The sequence below is a fragment of the Panthera pardus genome, unplaced genomic scaffold, assembly GCF_024362965.1.
Source record: "Panthera pardus isolate Hobbes unplaced genomic scaffold, ASM2436296v1 HiC_scaffold_1, whole genome shotgun sequence".
NCBI lineage: Eukaryota > Metazoa > Chordata > Mammalia > Carnivora > Felidae > Panthera > Panthera pardus.
The window spans coordinates 54,522,729-54,544,662 of record NW_026526654.1 but is presented as its reverse complement, the minus strand read 5'-3'; positions in this window follow the sequence as shown (position 1 = coordinate 54,544,662).

Below are 21,934 nucleotides of genomic sequence, written 5' to 3'. Positions count from 1 at the left end.
TATAACAGGCACCTTGTAGTTGTTGGATGTTCATAGGAGAGCCATACCTTTAGTCTTTTTTTCTTGAACCATTTTGTAAAACAGAAGAAATTCGCTGTTTACCGTCTTAATTAATACATAGCTATTTTTTCCGTTTTTACAAAAAGACTCTAATTTGGTCTTTAAAATGAAACTGAGTTTTAATCAGCCTTTATTTTCAGATTTATTATTTACCAGTTAGAAATAAAGACAACTTGCATCTTGTACTTCTTCAAGGCCTGAAATTTCTACTCTCTTTTGGCTCCCCATATCTCTCAATTCTCTTGCAAATTGGCCATTTTTTTCCCTCTGTTCATCTTCTTGTAGCACCTTGCCACAAGCAGCCAATAGCAACCAGTTCATGCTAGCAATATTCTTTTTCCCTATTCTTTGTTTGAAGTCACAAGATGATCAGGTATGTTATCTGCCCTTCAGCTTCGTGGAGGGGACAGTTCCACCAGATATTTGCTCCTGTGTGACACAGATTGTTTTCTTTCTCCAAAAATAATTTTCCTTTCTAGTAGCCCAGTATCTGGCACTACATATTTTAGGGTATTGTTCTGGCTGCATTTTATTCTTTGTAACCATTTCTGTGTCTGGTTAGCTTAGACTAAAATAAATTATAGTAACAAAGGATGTGGAAATTTCAGTGGCTTTAGCAAAGATTTATTTCTTATGTTTGGTACCTGCATATCATGTTTTTTCGACTGCACGTTATATCTACATCTTTTTCTCTAAGTTTGAGGGTTGATGAAAAAGCCCCATCAGGGAAATTCTGGACTTGTGGCAGAAGGAAGCATGCAAAGTGCCTTCACACTTCTGCTGAGAGGTGGCTTGTGACACCTCTCATGACATTTTATTGGTCAAAGAAACTCACATGGCCAAGCCCTATATTAAGCACCCAAGGATCTGAGTCATGGTCCTTTCCCTTAGTAACTCTGACTGTGGGCAATTTTCCTCATCTTTCTGAGATTCTGGTTCCTTATATTTAAAACAGGGTTAAGGATGTCTGCCTTGAAATTGACTTAACTTGACATTGTATATTGTGTAATTACCAGTCTAGTATAAGACTCTTGAAATATACGGTCTAATAAACTGAGCAACATGAAGGATTTTACTCAGGGTAGACTTCTCAAATTTTTAATGGCAAAGAGGAATTGGAGTTGATTTAAAAGAGGAAGGAAGACATTCACATGGAGATTAAGCATTAGTGATGACACAGGATGTAGGAACATGTATATATATATATATACATGTATCTCCTATATAGTACGGCCTTTTAAGAAACATTAAAAATTTTTTTAAATGTTTTTATTTTTGAGACAGAGAGAGAGACAGAGCATGAGCAGGGAAGGAGCAGAGAGAGAGGGGAGACACAGAATCCGAAGCAGGCTCCAGGCTCTGAGCTTTCAGCACAGAGCCTGACGTGGGGCTCAAACTCACGGACTGTGAGATCATGACCTGAGCCAAAGTTGGATGCACAACCGAGCCACCCAGGTGCCCCTAAGAAACATTTTAAAGGACTAGAGAGGCGGCCGGGGAGGAACAGAGGAATGAGTTTACTTAGATGGACTTAGTATGTGATAACTGTTCAATATCCATATTTACCTCTATTGCCCTAAGATTGGATATGATATTTCTGGGGCAGAATAATTACTTATTACTTAACTGGGCCTGTTTTCTATGCCTAAATTTCCCTTTTTTGAGGTTAGTGGGATGAGGGCCAGATGTCATCCTACACACTGGGAACTGCACGTTACGTGAGGAAGCCTAAAATTAAGAATCTGGGGCTTCTAAAGAGAGGGAACAGCTATTGGCCATACCCTCTTGGGAGATGAAGAGAAATCATTGTTCCCTACTAGAAACAAATTCTTCTTAAGGAGGATCCTGAGTTTTTATTGTTTGGAATGTAAATATATGTCTCTAGTGGCAAGAAAAGACCATTATCTCTGACATTTCAACCCAGGGTTTGTTTAGGGTTTTATTCCCCCTTGAAATGTAAACACTTCACTCCTAGAAGGTAAATCTTTCAGAGTTCCAGGATCAGTTCAACTGTGATTAAGCTTTGTCTTTTAGCCCAGGTAAACTGCAGTCAAATTTGCTTAGCAAGCACAAAAAAACCTAACTGCAGAAACATGAAATATGTTCTTCAGAGCCCTGCAGTGTGAGGTGAGATGGTGCCAGGGCTGAAAGGTAGTAGAGGGAGTATTTAAGATGGCAATAGCAACAAAATGCAAATCCTTGTGGAAGAGAAATTTTGTGGTGAAATTAAGTTTGTGTTACGTTATTTTCGTGTTTGTAGAAAAAGACTGACCAGGGACATAAATTTTGAGACTGTGTAGAAGTCTTGGTTTGAGACATTAAACCCAGATAATACAAAGGGCATAGAAAAAAGCAAAGCAAGGAGTCAAATACATTTCATGTATTGTTAGAAGGAAATGAGTAGGTGGATGAACACAGTTGGAAAACTTTCAGTGGGTGGTCAGGTCACTGGAATGGGAGGAGATAAGAATCCACGGGTTACAAATATGTCAAAAAAACCGATTTAAAAATGACAATTTTTTCATTGAAGTATGACACAAAGTATTGTATTAGTTTCAGATGTGTAATATGATGATTCAACTGTGGTAGAACCCCCCCCCCCCCCCACACACACAACCTGGCTACATGCATGTGTGTGACATTCCTCAAGGCTCTGTAACACAGACTGCCCATTCAGACTGTTTGTTACCATATATGGAGACAAAGGAGCAAAAGTTGTACAAAAGGCAACCCCCCTCTGTGCTCAGCCTTTTGGGTATTAGCCTGCTGAGCTTGTGCTGGTGAGAAGAGCTGCCTCTTGGAAAGAAAAGCCTCTGTGTCCCGACTCTCTCTCAGGACTCACTGCTACACAACCATTCTATACAAAACTCAGTGCTCATTAAGATAAGTGTGCTCTCTGGACCTTCTTTATCTATTTCACCTCTCCCACTCTCCTCTGGCCACCACCACTTTGTTCCCTGTATTTGAGAGTTCCCTGTATTTTTTTTTTTTGTTTGTTTGTTTGTCTCTTTTTTTGTTCGTTTGATCATTTGTTTCTTAGATTTCACATGTGAGTGGAAATCACGTGGCATTTGTCTTTCTCTGATGGACTTACTTCACTTAGCGTCATACCTTCTGGGTCCATCTATGTTGTTGTAAATAACAAGATCCTCTCTCTCTTTTTTTTTTTTTTAACGATTAAGTAAAATTCCAGTGTGTGTGTGTGTGTGTGTGTGTGTGTGTGTATACACGTGCCACATCTTCTTTATCCATTCATCCATGGAGAGACACTTGGATTGCTTCCACATCTTGGCTATTGCAAATGATGCAGTAGTAAATATAGAAGTGCATGTAACTTTTCCGATTAGTGTTTTTGTTTTCTTTGGGTAAATACCCAGTAGGAGAATTACTTAAGCATGTGGTAATTCTATTTTTAAGTTTTTGAGGAGCCTCCATACTGTTTTCCACAGTGGCTATACCAATTTACATTCCCTCAGCAGTTCATGAGGGATCCTTTTTCTCCACATCCCTATCAACTCTTGTTTTTTCTGGCCTTTTTGGTTATAGCCATTCTATCAGGTATAAGGTGATATCTCATAATGGTTTTGACTTGCATTTCCCTAATAATGAGCGATGTTGAACATCTTTTCATGTGTCCATTGGCTGTCTTCATGTCTTCTAAAAACATTTTTTTCCTGCTTTGTTGAAGATTAATTGCTTATATAGTTCTGGGTTCATTTTTGAATTTTCTGTTCCATTGATCATATTATATGTCTGTTTTTGTGCCAGTACCATACTGTCTTGATCACTATAGCTTTGTAATGTAACTTGAAATCCGGGGTTTTGATGCCTCCAGTTTTGCTTTTCTTTTTCAAGATTGCTTTGGCTATTTGTAGTCTTTTGTGGTTCCATACAAATTTTAGGATTATATGTTCTAGTTGTGTGAAAAATGCTGGTGGTATTTTGATAGGGATTGCCTTAAATGTGTAGATTGCTTTGGGTAATATAGACTTTTTTTTTTTTTTTTTTTTTTTACAATATTTGTTGTTCCAATCCATAAGCAAGAATGTTTTCCCATTTCTCTGTGTCATCTTCAGTCTCTTTCAATCAGTGTTTTATAGTTTTCACAGTACCAATCTTTTACCTTTTTGGTCAGGTTTATTCCTAGGTATATTTTTGGTGGGTTTTGGTGCAATTGTAAATGGGATTGATTCCTTGATTTCCCTTTCTGCTTGCTTCCTTATTGGTGTATAGAAATTCAACAGATTCCTATACAATGACTGTGTATCCTGCAACTTCAGTGAATTCATGTATCAGTTCTAGTAATTTTTTGGTGGAATGAAATTTTGCCATTTGCAATGACATAGATGGAGCTGTAGAGTATTATGCTAAGTGAAGTAAGTCAGCCAGAGAAAGACAAATACCATATGATTTTGCTATTATGTGGAATTTAAGAAACAAAACAAATGACTACGTAGAGGAAAAAAAAAAAGAGGCAAGCCAAGAAACAGACTCTTAACAATGGGGAACAAATTGATGGTTACCAGAGGGGAGTTGGGCAGGAGGATGGGTTAAATAGGTGATGGATATTAGTGAGAGCATTTGTGATAAGCACCAGGTTTTGTGTGTGAATCACTAAATCGTATGTTATAGATGAATCACTAAATCCTGCACCTGAAACTAAAGTTACACTGTATATTAACTAACTGGAATTTAAGCTAAAACTTGAGGGGTGCCTGGGTGGCCAGCTGGTTAAATGTTGGCTTGATTTCTGCTTAGGTCATGATCTCACGGTTTGTGGGTTCAAGTTCCACATGCTTGAGACTCTCTCTCTGCCTCTCCCCTGCTCATGCACTCTTCTCTTCTCTTCTCTCTCTCTCTCTCTCAAAATAAGTAAACATTAAAAAAAAAAACTTAAAAAAAAAACCATTTTTTTCCCCCATGCTTGAATAGTTTTTAGAAAGACAGAAAGAGGGAGATAAGGCAGTGAAATGGGTATGTTCTTAAAGGATTTGAAACTGGGATAGTGCATATGTCCAGGTTGTGGAGAATGGGGATGAGGAAAGGTGGGTTTGGAAACTCATGGAAACATGAGATGAAGTAGGTAGTGAGGTGAAAAGGAGCAACATCATATACAGTGGTTTACTGATCATAGAGAATCAAAGGCCAGGAACGTAAATGCTTAGGGAGTGAGAAGAGATGGAAAAGAAGAAAAGATAGAATGACACATGAATGTTTATAAAATGATTGTGGGAAGAAATGCAGATGGCAAAGCTGGGGTCAAAACATTTGGGTTTGAGGACTTAAAGTTACACACATACACACAAAAACAGCGTTAAGATTTTATAATCTTTCTATTTTAAGATGACTTTTTTAAAAAAGTATTTATTTTGAGAGAGAAGGAGAGAACATGAACACACACAAGTGCAGAGAAGGAGTAGAGAGAGAGGAAGAGAGAGAATCCCCAGCAGGCTCCTTGCTGTCAGTGCAGAGCTCAATCTCAGGAACCTTCAGCTCATGACCTGAGCAGAAATCAAGAGTTGGATGCTTAACTGAGTGAATCTCCCAAGCATCCTGATAACATGTTTTATCTTTAAAAAAAAAACTTAAAAAAATGTTTTTAATATATTATTGAGACAGAGAGAGACAGAGCATGAGCAGGAGAGGGGCAGAGAGAGGGGGGCAGAGAGAGGCTCAGCAAAGAGCCCAACACGGGGCTCAAACTCACAAACCAAGAGATCATGACCTGAGCGGAAGGAAGTTGGACGCTTAACCGACTGAGCCACCCAGGTGCCCCAACATGTTTTATCTTAATACCAAAGTAATACATGCTAATTAATGGAAAGAAAAATGATGGAAGGAATATAAAAAAGAATAAAAGTTTGTCATAATCCCACTACCTAAAGATGACAACTATTAATATTTCCATATTTTTTTCTTAAACAAGCTTTTTAAATGTTTTTTTGAGAGAGAGAGAGCAAGCATGAGCAGGGGAGGGGCAGAGAGAGAGGGAGACACAGAATCCAAAGCAGGCTCCAGGCTCTGAGCTGTCAGCACAGAGCCCAACGCAGGGCTTGAAGCCACAAGCGAGATCATGACCTGGGCCAAAGTCAGACGCTCAACTGACTGAGCCACCCAGGTTTTTTAAAAATCTGATTCATCTATATGTTTACCGAATGGCATTATATTCACCTACATACACCTACACACTTGTAAGAAATCATTTACTCTTGCTGTTGGATGTTTTCTACAGCATCACTTTGAATAATACCTTTTGTCTTTCCTAACAGGTTTTGCAGATAGTTCCTTTTCTCCTGAGGTGAATAGAGTGGAAGAAATAAGTACATAGTTACATTCCTCCACTTCCAGGTCTGGGTCATTACAGTCAAGGCCTACTACTTTAAGTTGCTGTACTTGGCTCATCACTCATGTCTGTTCAGATGTTCCCACAGACAGTTCAGGACAATACCAGAATTCTTCCCTTTTGTGGGAGGGGGAACATTTTCCATATTTACAAATAATGTTCTTTTTCTTTTTTTTCAAAAATTTTTAAATCTTTGTTTATTTTTGAGAGGAAGAGAGACAGTGCAAGTGGGGGAGGAACAGAGAGAGAGGGAGACACAGAATTTGAAGCAGGCTCCAGGCTCCAAGCTGTCAGCACAGAGCCCGACAGGGCTTGAACTCATGAATTGTGAAATCATGGCCTGAGTCGAAGTTGGATACTTAACTGACTGAGCCACCTAGGAGCACCACAAATAATTTTCTATATGCATTATCCATTCTATTTTCATATCAGCCCAGCAAGGTAGATATTAGTATTATTTAAATTTTGCAGATGAGACACTTAAAGCTCAGAGAGATGGAATAACTCTTCGAAGGATGTGCAGTGCATAAGTAGTGAAGCCAAAAGTGAAATTTATGTTCTCTTTCTTGAAACTCTATTCTTGTTCTTTTACTCCCTAGAGGAATAAAAAGAAAGGATTATTTTTAAAATAGTCTGAATCTCATCTATAAAATTGGAAAGATTGGAAATGTCATGAACCCAGTAACTCACATATTAACAGGGTAGTTAAAACAGCTGGTAGAAATGGACAGAAAACAACAATTGTAGAAGCCAAATTTGGAGGTCAAGTTTCTATTTGGCACATTTGCTAAATCATTGTCTGATGTCCTCACCATTTTGTCCTAAAATATGTTTCCTGCCCCTGGTGGTTGGTGTTATGGTGGTAAATGAGGGGGTTGGAAGGAAATGTCACAAAATGTCACACTCCCAGGGCTTAGGCTTGTTATTGGGCCTGGAAATGGTATCCCATTCCCTACACTTGTAGGGATAAAATCCCTACGTACAGCTTATCCTGGGAGTTGCTAGGGACATGGAGAATAACAGAAATTATATCTGTTAGAATCATAAGGAACTTAGGACCTGGCAAGTGATATCTTGATTTTATGTGCTGGCGTCATGGAAAAATTAAATTTAGTATCATAAAGCCAAAGGAAATGCTAATGAGAAGTTATTACCTAATAATATTTGCAGAGCCTTGACAGGTATTGAAGGGAACATGGAGGTGGACACACTTCCTGTTCAGGATATAATAGCTATAAGAGGGCTAGTAAAGCATGCGCTTGGGACAAAATTGCTTATCAGGATAAGGTTAATTACCTGTGTGAGGACATTGACAGAAGTGACATTGACAAGAACAGAAATGCAGAAGGCCTTGAAAATCATGCTCTTTACCTGCTTGGAGGAAGAAATACAGGGAGATGTAAAACGAAACCATCTTGCCACAATGCATAAACCTACCTCTCTTTTCTCTGCTCCCATCTATTTCTAAGACTGAAAAAGGACCGGTTTTTTTTTTTTTTTACTTTTATTTTTTAAAATTTACATCCAAATTAGCATATAGTGCAACAATGATTTCAGGAGTAGATTCCTTAGTGCCCCTTACCCATTTAGCCCATCCCTCCCCCCACAACCCCTCCAGTAACCCTCAGTTTGTTCTCCATATTTATGAGTGTCTTCTGTTTTGTCCCTCTCCCTGTTTTTATATTATTTTTCTTTCCCTTCCCTTATGTTCATCTGTTTTGTCTTTTAAAGTCCTCATATGAGTGAAGTCATATGATTTCTATCTTTCTCTGACTAATTTCACTTAGCATAATACCCTCCAGTTCCATCCATGTAGTTGCAAATGGCAAGATTTCATTCTTTTTGATTGCTGAGTAATACTCCATTGTATGTATGTGTGTGTGTGTATATATATATATATATATACATATATATACCACATCTTCTTTATCCATTCATCCATCGATGGACATTTGGGCTGTTTCCATACTTTGGCTATTGTTGATAGTGCTGCTATAAACATGGGGGTGCACGTGTCCCTTTGAAACAGCACACCTGTATCCCGTGGATAAATGCCTAGTAGTACAATTGCTGGGTTGTAGGGTAGTACTATTTTTAGTTTTTGAGGAACCTCCATACTCTTTTCCAGAGTGGCTGCACTAGCATGCATTCCCAGCAAAAGAACCATTCTTAACTGGGTACAGTTCAGTTGCATTTCAGTTTTTTTTTTGATGTTTATCCTGAAATTGAAGACAGTAGGAACCTTAGAAATGATTCACTAAAAAGCTGAATCCAGTCCAGCATATCCAAAGTGCAGTGTTTTAGAATCTTTCCGGATTGACATTGGACACTGTGTAACCATTTATTACTCTTTATTATGGAAGGCAGTAGTCTGTGAGGACCATCCTGACTAAAATATGTTCTTTTTTTTTTTTCTTCAAATAGAATGCCAAATAGAATTGGCAGTGCTCCCTGAAAATTAATTCGGAGTGTACGTAACTATTTTAAAGGCTGAATTTACATTACATATTCTTTCTGAACAAGATAGCATTAGACCACATAATACTGCAGTAATAAAAATGTATTTGACGTTAAATAGCACACATTTATGGAACACTATTTTGATCTAGGCACTGTTCTAAGCTTTAGCACGTATTAACTAATTTTATCCTCATAATAACACTTTGAGGTGGGCACGATTATTATTATTCCTCTTTTATAAATGGTAAAAGTAAGACACAAAGAGATTAAGATTGTCCCAAATTACACAACAGTTATGTAATAGAGGCTAGGATTGAGCACAGAAAATATGATTCCAGGTCTTAAATCCTTAACTTCCATGCCCTCTTACATCTCTGGGCACGTGGTCTTAGCTGTTTACCTGTATGCAAATTACAACGTTTATTTTCCCATTGTAATACATTACTTGACTAACGGATTTACCATTTATAGTCAAGTAATTGTAATTGCAGTACTGCTTATTCTATTTTTTCTCTTGCCTGGAAGGCAAATTTATTTCAGACTATATCACACTGACATGTACGTATAGAAAATATGGCAGGAACGTACCAGGAAGCAAGGAGTTTTGAAGTCAGTGATGTAAGGCTTCAAATGCAACATGTACAATTGCTGCGGTTCCCAATCTTATTATTGTTAGCTTCCAGAGTCTCTATGCTGTCTGTTTGCTCACTAAGGTGATATTATCTTTCAGATGTTCAAATGTGAGGCTCAAACATTTCAACTCTACTTCTAATCATTGAAATACATGTTTGAGCATATACATAGAACACATTTCTGATGGCTTTGTTGGGCAGGTTAGTTAGCTGGGCAATTAGCTAGCAAAGCAGGAAAGCCTTAGGCTCAGCAATCAATTTCCATCCCAGGTAGAACATTTAGTACAATTCTGTGTTTGGCAATTACTTAATCTCATTGCATTGCCCTTTACCTATATGTAAAATGGAGATACTTCTCAACTCCTCACAGGTTGTGACAATGAGAACAATGTTATTATTAGGACAGGTTCTTCAAGTGGGCATACTGCTTTGATTGCTAGCGTATCCATTTATGAATGATTAATGATACTGAAAATATGTGAGGCTTTGTTTTATAATAAAGCATATTAATTGGTAAAAGAACTGGATTTGAGTTCAGAAGAATATTTTTTAAAAATGTTGGAAACTCCTAATCTTTCTATGCATGGTTTAGATTCTTGATCAGTGGTCTCATACATGTGACCTTTACATTCTGTTACTATAAAACATATCACTTTGTATTATATTTAATTTCTTTACATGTAGGCCTATTAGATATGACTGTGAACTCTTGGAGAGAAAGGAACAACACCCATCAATCTTCCTAGCTACAATATCTGGCACATAGCTACAGAGTAGATGCTTGTTATATGATTGTGTAATAAATAAACAAACCAATTTTAAGAGCTCAGTGTAGGTATCGGTTGAAACACTGCGTTATATTGGAATACTGTAATATCAGTTTTGTGATAGTACATGTAATTAATCATACTTAACCGAACTGAGAATAGCTTTGGCTATTCTCGTTTTCCTGTATACTTCATGCAAGCTAGGCTCTTTTGGGACATTCATGCCGAAATAATGTGGTTATGTCTTTTGGTAATGAATGGATGTTTTCTAAGGAATCGTATTAACAGAGTAAGTGATTCAACTGAAAAAAACAATGTATAATGCTCTAAAGATTAACCTAAAGAAAAGTTTCTGAGGGTAAAAAGCACATTGTTCCATTATTTAAATTAAGTTGCCATAGTAATTTTCTCAAAAGTTAAATCAGTGTCATCCTATTTGTAGTACAGATAATTGATAATTAAAATGCTTGGCAACAGAGTTATAACCCAAGAGGCAAAAATTGTGTACTTTACCTGGCACAAATAAGGCTATAATGGGAGAAAATAACATTTCTGTCATTCCAGTCTGACTTGCATGTGATAACACTGGAGTGTATGATGGGTCATGTATTAAAATTAGGGGTTATGGGGGGAAATAGAGACTTTAGTATCATTATCCTTTTCAAGAGCTAGCTCTCAATTAGTGAGATGGGATCCATTATTTTTCCCCCTGCTTTACTCCTGTGGCCCATTACCTTTGCTCTACCTGAACTGAAGAGAACATTCGGGGATTTGTGGCAATCTACTGAAATTTTTATAACCTGAATTGACTTTTCAGGTTCAGCCAGCAACACCCAGGATATTAAACTGACACTTCTGAATTTCCCAGGGCAGCTAGCACACATCTGCTCTTCATTTCCACACAGTTTATAGAGTGACTGTTTTCTAAATCACAGGGGTCTGCAGAAAGTTGTTACTGACAGGATTTCTGAGAAGAAGAGTAAAGGTGTGACATATGCCACAGGATTGTCCCAGATCCTTGATAATGTTGGCAATCAGGCTGTTGGAAGATTCTGCACCATTATTGGCAGGCCGGTTTCAATCTGCCTTCAGTGATGCTGAACAATTCAAATAGGAGAGGCAAGAATGACCAAAGAAATGACAGTAGTGAAAGTGGCATTGTTTTAGGAATGATCTAGAAGAAGTTGTTCGGAATGAAGCAGAGCAGTCAGTGCAGGAATGTGTTGTGGTCCAAATGTCTTATTCCGTGGGGGATATAGAATTGGGTACACACTTTGACATTGGCAAGATTCTGAAAACAAGGTTAGTTTCCCAGACGAGGCCTCAAAAGTCATTGAAAGCCATTAAAATGAAAGTCATTAACATGAAAACCAGTAGCAGATATGAACAGGGAAGCTATATGGAACTATAGTTAAAACCTTGAGATTAGTTTTTTACTAGTTGTATGACCACGCACAGATTACTTAGTCTTGGTAGATTTTCATTTTTTCAACTATAAAATGATTATGAGAATAGGACCTTCCTCAGAGATTAGTTTTGAGGGCTAAATAAAACAATGCAATACAGCACATAGAACATTTCCTGAAACATGTGAAACACTTGAGAAATTTTAGTTATTATCTCATAATTAACATAAGATTATGATTGTGTCTAAAGAGAAAAGAGCTGCCTGGAGAGTTGTTTTCAGTTTTGAGAAATGAAAGGAGAGATGCAAACAATCACTACCTATTGCTCAAAGAGCTATAAAACTGATCACATTATGTATGATAAACCCATAAGACAGCCCAATTTATTCCACTAAGTAATGAACTTATATTAACAGACCGTGTAGAACAGTATTTTGTTTGGTACTAAGAAATCCCAACAGTTGAATTCATTTTCTTGGGTTCTAACTAGTATCTTGAGGTTGTATTATCTTGAAGATGACCAACTTTACGGGAAAATGTTTTTACTACTTTGACTTGCCAGATGCCTGACAAATACCCAGTTCTGTATCAGAGAACTGACAAAGTCAAAAGTGTTTTCATAATGATACTAATATGTTATTTGCCTTTTTTCCCTTTCTTTTTAATTTTTATTCTTTCTTTTAAAGTTTACTTATTTTTGAGAGAGAGAGAGAGAGAGAGAGGGAGAGAGAATGCATGCATGCCTGGGAGGGCCAGAGAGAGAGGGAGAGACAGAATCCCAAGCAGGCTCCATGCCATCAGCACAGAGCCTGATGTGGGGCTCAAACTCACAAACCCTGGGATCTTGACCTGAGCTAATGACATGAGCTGAGATCATGAGTTGGACGCTTAACCAGCTGAGCCACCCAGGCACCCCTTCCTTTCTTTCTTTAATAAACACACTGGGATTTTCCAGAGGCTCTGTGATGCATAATGTGGCAACAACATGAATGAAAAAAGACCATCTAGTTCTCTATTAAGATAGATACTACAGAGAATTGCAAAAATGTTAAACAATACAACTCTGCTCACTAAAGTGTTTGGTTTTGGAAAACGTAGTTTTTCCTTTTTATGAACATTTGTTATTTATGTTACAGCAATGAGTTTGTTATTGTTATTTTTTAAATGATTACATATTTTAAAAGTTCTCAGCTGAACTGTATAGCAGGAGAAATATCAGTAAGTAAAACCCAAATAAACAAAAGCTCTTCAGAGTCCTCGGTAATTTTGACAAGTATAAAGTGGTCCTGGACTGAAGAATTTGAGAACTGCTCTTAAAATGAAATGTTTGTGAATGCAGGAACATTTACACAGTTTTGAAAGCTTCTCAATAGGACGGAGAGAAAAATGCTAACCAAGATCAGAGATCGCATTTTGTTTTGTTATATTCATATTGAATGCACCTTTAGTGAACCTCTGTATATGTGAGATACACAAGTGACCTCTTCACATCAGCCTAAGTGCTAAAGTAGCTAAACAGCTGTCTTCCTCCTGGGCTCTACAGGTCTTTGGTGCTATCATGGACCCTAGAATTGCCCATTTCTGGGCATTCATTTGTTATTCCAGTACTTCATATAAAAAGCAACAGCTAGGGGGTGCCTGGGTGGTTCAGTTGGTTAAGTGTCCAACTTCAGCTGAGGTCATGATCTCACAGTTTGTGAGTTTGAACCTCGTGTTGGGCTCTGTGCTGACAGCTCAGAGCCTGGAGCCTGCTTTGGATTCTGTGTCTCCCTCTCTCTGCCCCTCCCCTGCTCACACTATGTTTCTCTCTCTCTCAAAAATAAATAAACATAAAAACAAAACCAAAACACAATGGCTAGGCACTTTGCCACTTCCTGAGCCAATAGAGGTTGAAAAAAAAAAAAAAGGAGGTAGGTCTTTGTCTTCATAGAGCTTACAATGTAAAGCAAGAAACAGATGTTAAAAAGCAAGTGCACAAATAAATATGTAGTTGAAAATAAGTATAAATGCTAAGATTAGCGTGTTTATGAAAGCCAAGCCAACATCCTATGGAATATTTTTTTACTGTTCTTTTTATTTTAAGTTACTCAGTCTAGATCCAAATTCTGAGTAACCCTATTTGGTCTAATAGGATATATTATTATAGTAATGTCCCCAGTGAATCCCTCTTCCTCTTATACCTTTATGTAGTCTTTCCCACATGATTCTTAGCTTGGCAGTGAATCTTGCCTTGGCTAATAGAATACAACAAAGACTTGAAGAATGCTTGTGCATTTTTGTGAGCAAACTCTCTTAAAACTGGTGAATTATAGAATGTGTGACTCTTTTTTAAAAATGTATTTATTTATATTTGAGAGAGAGAGAGAGAGAATGAATATGATTGGAGGGGCAGAGAGAGAGGGAGAAAGAATCCCAAACAGGCTCTGCACTTCCAAACCTGGAGCCCATGGCAGGGCTCGAACTCACAAACGGTGAGATCATGACTTGAGCTGAAACCGAGAATCGGATGCTTAACCAGCTGAGCCACCCAGGTGCCCCTAGAATGTGTGACCCTAAACAGAAGGCAGGACCACCTTCCACCCTGAGCAGCTAGAATGTAGAGCATGACTTATGCTGGGTAATAATGACCTAATAATTACCTCCTGGCATAAAATCCATCTGAAAACTTGGTAGCTGCAAACAACACTCTTTTTATTTGCTCATATAATCTTACAATCTGGTGACTGGTACCTTTTATTTATGGGAAATTATAATTGTCATCACATCTTCTTTTCTCTTTCTGGAACTGCGGTTTGTTGTATGTTAGATATCCTAGATAGATTCCCTAATTTTCTATCTTTTTTCCCCATATTTTTCTACTTCAGCCTTCTAAAATATTTCTTTCACTCCCTTTTTCTAGTTAAATTTTGGTTTGGAGTCTCTTATTTTTATTTTTAATTTTTCTAAGAGCTATTCTTCATTTCTTTTATAATGTCCTATTTTTATTTTTTGGTTATAATATTTGTACGTTTTAAAGGATATTAATTATACTGTGTTTGGTTATTTCATCTCATCCTTGCATTACTTTTATTTCTTTTAAGTTACTTGGTATGTTTGTCCCTACATTTTATGTTAAAGACTTTACTAAAATGTCTGCTCATTATTGTTCTTGATACCTACTTAAGAGTAAACATTGAAAAGATGTTTGGAGGTTCGAGTATTTGGGTAACGATTATTTGAAATGTTGGTTTTGCTTGAGGATGGTAGGGTATCCAGGCTTTTCACTGGTGACTTCCACATCAAGATCTGCAGTTTTATGTATATATGTATGAATCAGGAACTTCTCTGGTTCAAATTCTCCAGAATATATACCTCCCTCTTCCTGTGGTTATGGCACAGTAGCCAGACCTAATGAAGGTTTGGAAACTTGTATGTGCTTTTTATACAAATTTCAAACAATCTCGCTGTCTGCAGTTCTTTACCCACCCCCATGACCTCTGTAGTACCTGGTTCCTCCATTCCTTGGAGGAACCAGCTAGCTTCTTGTAAATGTACTCTTCCGCCGGCAGTTTGAGTTGACCTTTTGCTGTGAAAATTTATTAGCCATTCCTCTGAGTTCAGTCTTTATATAGTTTCCTACTACAAATGTTTTCAGTTTCATTGAAGATAAGAGTAGAATTTTTGTTCCTTGTGCTTATTAATTTGGGAAGACTTGAGAAAACAAGGAGTGAAATACTCTAATTTTAAAACCCATTTTATTAATTGTTTTTTTACTGCCTATTAGTTAAGTCTCTGAGCATGGCATATGGGCCCTTCAATCTGACACTCTCCCACCTGCCCAGCCTTCAGAGGTTATATATTTTTATAGGCAACTTAGTCACATGTAGCCTGAGTACCAGATTTACTGTTAGCATTTGTCTGAACAATTCATGCACATTTCTGCCTTATTTTCTTATTCTTCTGCACCTTTATTAGTCCAGCTGCCTAGAATGCCCACGAGACCAAATCTCTGGCTCATTTCTTTATCAACAGGGTTAGGTCTCTCTCCTGTGTGCTCACAGAACACAACCAGTGTGACAACTACAGGATTTGAAATTATGTTTCCTTAAATGTCTTTCCAGCTAGACTGTGAAATTATTGAGGGCAGGGTTGTAGTTAATTATTTTTATGTTCTCAATGCCTAACATATGTTTTGTTTGTCCATTTAATTTTATTTTAGATTACCTTTTTTTAAATTGAGGTAAAATTGGTATGTAACATTATACATTGACCCTTGAACAATGTGGGCTTGAACAGCATGGACCCACTTATATGTGAATTTTTTTCAGTAAATATATTGAACATGTCTTGGAGATTTGTGACAATTTTAAAAGCTTGCAGATGAACCATGTAGCCTAGATATTGGTAAGACTTCCAGTCAACAGTAGGCTACTGATAGTTAAATTTTTGGTGAGTCAAAAGTTATTCATGGATTTTCAGCTCCTCCCACATTGTTCAAGGGTCAGGTGTACAACATTATAATTTGATATCTCTATGCAGAAAAAGATGGCCACCACTAAAATCTAGTTACCATTTATTACCATACAGTTGACACCCTTCATCCATTTTACATAGGCCCCATCCTACATCCTTCCCCTATGCTGACCACCAATCTGGTTTCTCTATCTATAAGTTTGTTTTTGTATTGTTTGTTCATTTGTTTTAATTACACAGATGAGTGAAATCTTATGATATTTGTATTTTTCTGTCTGAATTACTTCACTCAGCATAATACCTTCAAAGTCCATCCATGTTGTTGCAAATGGCAAGATTTCATTTTTAATGGATGAGTAGTATTCCGTTAAATATGTATGTATATACCACATCTTCTTTATCCATTCATCTATCAGTGGACATTCGGGTTGTTTCCATTTCCTGGCTATTTATAAATAATGCTGCAATAAACATAGGGGTACATATATTGTTTTGAATTAGCATCTATGTATTCTTCAGATAAATACCCAGAAATAGAACAGCTAGATAATATGGTAGTTCTGTTCTTAATTTCTTGAGAAATCTCCATACTATTTTCTGTAGTGGCTGCACCAGTTTGCATTCCCACCAACAGTGTACAATGGTTCCCTTTTCTGTACATCCTCACCAATATTTGTTATCATTTTTGTCTTTTTGATGATAGCCATTCTAACTGGTGTGAGGTGATATCTCATTGTAGTTTTTATTTGTTTCCCTGATCATTGGTGATGTTGAATATTTTCTCATGTGCCTGTTGGCCATCTGTATGTGTGTTTTGGTAAAATGTCTGTTCAGATCCTCTGCCTTTTTAAAAATTAAGTTGTTTTTTGTTACTGAGTTGTATGAATTCTTTATATATTTTGGATATTAATTCCTTGTCGGGTATATGATTTGTAAAAATCTCCTCTCATTCAGTAGGTTGACTTTTCATTTTGATGATGATTTCTTTAACTGCACAAAAGCTTTTACTTTGATATAATCTCATTTATTTATTTTTGTTTTGGTTTCCCTTGCCTTTGGAGTCAGATGGACAAATGTATTGCTAAGACTAATATTGAAGAGCTTACCACCTGTGTTTTTTTCTAGGAATTTTATGGTTTCAGGTCTGATATTCAAGTCTTTAATCCACTTTGAATTAATTTTTGTTTGTGGTATAAGATGGTGGACTAGTTTCATTCATTTGCATGCATCTGTCCAGTTTTTGCATCACCATTTATTGAAGAGACTATCCTTTCTCCATTGTGTTCTCCTAGCTCCTTTAAATTAATTGTTCATATATGTGTGAGTTTAATTCTGAGCTCTCAATTCTGTTCTATTCATCATTATGCCTGTTTTTATGTTAATTTCATACTGTTTTGATTACTATAGCTTTGTAGTATAGTTTAAATTAGGGGATGTGATATGTTCAACTGTGTTCTTTCTCAAGATTGTTTTTGCTTTTTGGGATCTTTCTTAATGTCATACACATTTTATAATTATTTATTCTAGTTCTGTGAAAAATGCCATTGGAATTTTACAGAGATTGCATTAAATCTGTACATTGCTTTGAGTACTATGAATATTTTAACAATATTAATTCATTCAATCCATGAGTGTGGACTACTTTTCCATTTGTTTGTGTTGTCTTCAATTTTTTTCATCAGTATTTTAGTTTTCAGTGTACAGGTCTTTCACCTCAGTTAAATTTACTTCTAGGCATTTTACTCTTTTGGATGCAGTTGTGAATGGGATTATTTCCTAAATTTGTCTTTCTGTTAATTTGTTATTAGTGTATAGAAACACCACAGATTTCTTGGTGTTGATTTTGTATCTTGCTGCTTTATTGAATTTATTGATTAGTTCTCACAGTTTTTTTATTGGAGGCTTTTGGGTTTTCTATATATAGTATCTTGTCATCTGCAAATAGTGACAGTTTTACTTCTTCCTTTTTAATTTGGATGCCTTTAATTTCTTTTTCTTGCCTAATTGCTGTGGCTAGGACTTCCAATACTGTGTTGAATAAAAGTGATAAAAGTGGGCATTCTTGCCTTGTTTCTGATCTTAAAGGAAAAGCTTTTAGCTTTTTACCATTGGGTATGTTAGCTGTGGGTTTGTCATATATGGCTTTTATTGTTTTTAGGTGCATTTCCTCTATACCCAATTTGTTGAGAGTATTTTTTTAACGTTCTTTTTTAAATGTTTATTTTTGAGACACACAGAGATTGAGAGCAGAGGAGGGGCAGAAAGAGAGTGAGAGAGAGAATCTCAAGCAGGCCCAGCACTGTGAGTGCAGAGCCTGATGTGGGGCTTAATCCCACAAACCGTGAGATCATGACCTGAACCGAAATTAAGAGTCAGCCATTTAAGTGACTCAGCCACCCAGGCACCCCTGTTGAGAGTTTTTACCATAAACGGATATTCAATTTTTTAGATGCTTTTTGTGCATCTGTTGTGATAATCATATGATTTTTGTCCTTTATTTTGTTAATGTGATGTACCACATTGATTTGCAGATATTGAACCATTCTTACATCCCTGGAATATATTCTGTACACTTGATCATGGTGTATGATTCCTTTAATGTATTGTTGAATTTGGTTTGCTAATATTTTACTGGGAGTTTTTGCATTTTTGTTCATCAGTGATATTGGCCTGTATTGTGTATGTGTGTGTGCGTGTGTGTGCACGTGTGTGTGTGTGTGTGTGTGTGTGGTGTTCTTGTCTGGTTTTGGTATCAAGGTAATTCTGGCCTCATAAAGTGAGTTTAAAAGTGTTCCCCCCTTTTTAGTTTTTTGAAAGAGTTTGAGAAGAATAGACGTTGATTCTTCTTTGAATGTTTTGTAGAATTCACCAGTGAAGCCTTCTGGTCCTGGACTTTTATTTGCTCAGAGGTTTTTGAATACTGATTCAATCTCCTGACTAGTAACCAGTCTGTTCAGAAATTCTGTTTCTTCCTGATTCAGTCTTGTAAGATTATATATTATTAGCAATTTATCTATTTCTTGTAGGTTGCCTAATTTCCTGTAGGTTGCTGGTGTAAAAATAGTCTCTTATGGTCCTTCGTATTTCTGTAGTATCACTTGTAATCTGAAAATAGTGAGAGTTTTACTTCTTCCTTACCAATTTGGATGCCTTCTATTTCTTTATGTTGTCTAATTGTGGTAGTTAGGACTTTCAGTACTATGTTGAATAAAATTGGTGAGAGTGGGCGTCCTTATCTTGTTCCTCTCCTTGGGGGAAAACCTCTCAGTTTTTCCCCTTTGAGTATGTGGGTTTTTCATATAAGGCCTTTATTATGTTCCCTCCAGATCTACTTTATAGAGGGTTTTTATAATGAATGGGTGTTGTACTCCTTTGACATTTCTTACAAGGATGGTTTCATAGTGATGAACTCTTTTAGCTTTTGCTTATCTGGACAACTCTTAATCTTTCTTTCAATTCTGAATGATAACCTTAGTTGGTAGAGAATTTTTGGTTGAAAGTGTTTTCCTTTCATCACTTTGAATATGGTGTGTTGTTCTCTTCTGGCTTGCAAACTTTCTGCTGAAAAATTTGCTGAAAGCCTTATGAATTTTCCCTGTATATAGTAAGTTATTTTTCTCTTGCTGCTTTTCAGAATCTCTCCTTACCTTTAACTTTTACCATTTTAATTATAAGGTGTCTTGGTATGGATTTCTTTGGGCTCATCTTATTTAGGACTCTCTGGGCTTCCTGGACCTGTATGTGTCTTTTGACCGTTTTTCTTTCTCTTCTTCTGGGACTCCTATAATGTGAATGTTGTTCTGTTTGATGTTGTCCCAAAGGTCACTTAAGTTATCTTTATTTAACAAATTCTTTTCATTTTTGCTGCTCTGTCAGGGTGAGTCCTGTTGCTTTGTCTTCCAGGTCATTGATCCAATCTTTGGCTCCATCCAATCTCCTTTTGAACTCCTCTAGTGTATTTTTCAGTTCAATTATTGTGTTCCTCAGCTCTGTAACTTCTGTTTGAAATTTTATTATATTTTCTCTCTATTGAGGATCTCACTGTGTTCATTTACTCTTCTTCTGAGTTCACTGAGCATCTCTATGACCATTACTTTGAACTCTTTATCCATTAAATTGCGTGTCTCCATTCCATTAATGTCTTTTCCTGATGTTTTGTCTTGTTCTTTCATTTGGGACATATTTCTCTTGTCTTCTCATTTTATTTGCCTCTTTGTGTTTATTTCCATATATTAGGCAAATCAACTACCTCTCCTTGTCTTGAAGGAGCAGTTGTGTGAAGGAAATGCCACGTGAAGCCTAGAAGCACTATCCTCTGTGACCACCAGAGCTAGGTGCTCAAGGGGTGTCCCTCGTGTGGGCTGTGTGCACCCATCTATTGTAGTAGACCATGTGTCTGGCATGTGTGTGGGCAGGACTAGTGCCTCTTTGTGATGCATGGCCATGTGTGCTGCACAGGGGTGGGTGGGCTTGGTTTCCTGCTGGCCACATCACATGGCCATGCTGGGATATGATGGGTGACTGGGACTGGTGTCCAGCCTGGCCATGGATCACAGCTGTGTTAAGGCACAGGTTGGGCCGGACTAATGCCTGTCCTGGCCATGACATGCAGATATGCTGCAAGGGGTGGGTGGGGTTCTTAGCTGAGTGTGGTCACCAGCTCTAACAGGTTAGAGGGAGTGTTCCAAAATAGCACCCTCTGGTGGTGACCTTAGCAAAGTAGGACGAGGATGAAATTATGGTGCCTATCAGTGTCTCAGGCCCTGGGAAAAGTCTCAGTATTTCCTACCTCTCTAGCTGTCACTTCAAGATTAATTAGTGGGTGCCCTTCATATATATAGTCAGAGGACTATTTCCAATTTGGTGTTTTGGGTTGGATCCTGGGGTGGGCGAGTCTGCACAGGAGCCCTTTAAAAGCATGTTTTTCTTGTCTTGCAATTCTTTGGTTTTCCTGGATGTAATGTTTGTTGGTTTTCAAAGCCTGACATTTAGAGTGCTTGTCTTTCTGGTGCAGGATCATTGATGCCTGATGTGGAGCTCAAACCCCCCACTCCTTAGGGAAAAGTTCCATATTTTGTTATTACCCCCAAAAGTTCTATATTTTTGAGAGATCCCTCCTAATTGTGGATCACTGTAGTTGGCATTGGGGTTTTTTGGTGAGATGGTGTCTTTGCCTGTCCTAGTCCTCTCAGTGCTATTCTTTTTGTTCTTTGTTGTAGAGGCTTTCTTCATCCAGTTTTCTGGTCTTTGTCAGAGGAAATTGTTCCATTTGTAGTTACATATTTGTCAATCTGTGGGAGGTAGTGAGTTCAGGATCTTCTATGTTACCATCTTGAACCTATCTCCTGGCATATGGTTTTAATGTGTGTAAGATTAGTTAATTAACAAATTAATTAACTAATTAATTAATTAAAACTGAAAGTTTACCTTGGTTATTCTCCCTTGGAAGATGGAGTTCTGCTATAGGGTAGGTGTTATCCATCAAGGCAACAGTGATTATCAGAAATGTCTATGGAATTTTAGAACTGGAGGTTTGCATTCAGTTGATCACAAGTAGATCAGCACCTGCAACTATGGTAGATTACTGTGTGCCAGGCACAGTACTAAGCACATGCATTGTTGTTTGCAGTATTCAGCTTCAATGTTATTTTGGTTAATTTTCAACTAGTCTCACGATGTTTTAATTTGTGAGTAAAAATTTTAATAAGGCTACTTAATTCTATAGTTTCATTATAACATGAATTTTTGTGAAGTATAGTGATCAAAGTTTGGTTACAGGTTCATATTCTCTAATTTTTCATAGGCTTAATTGGT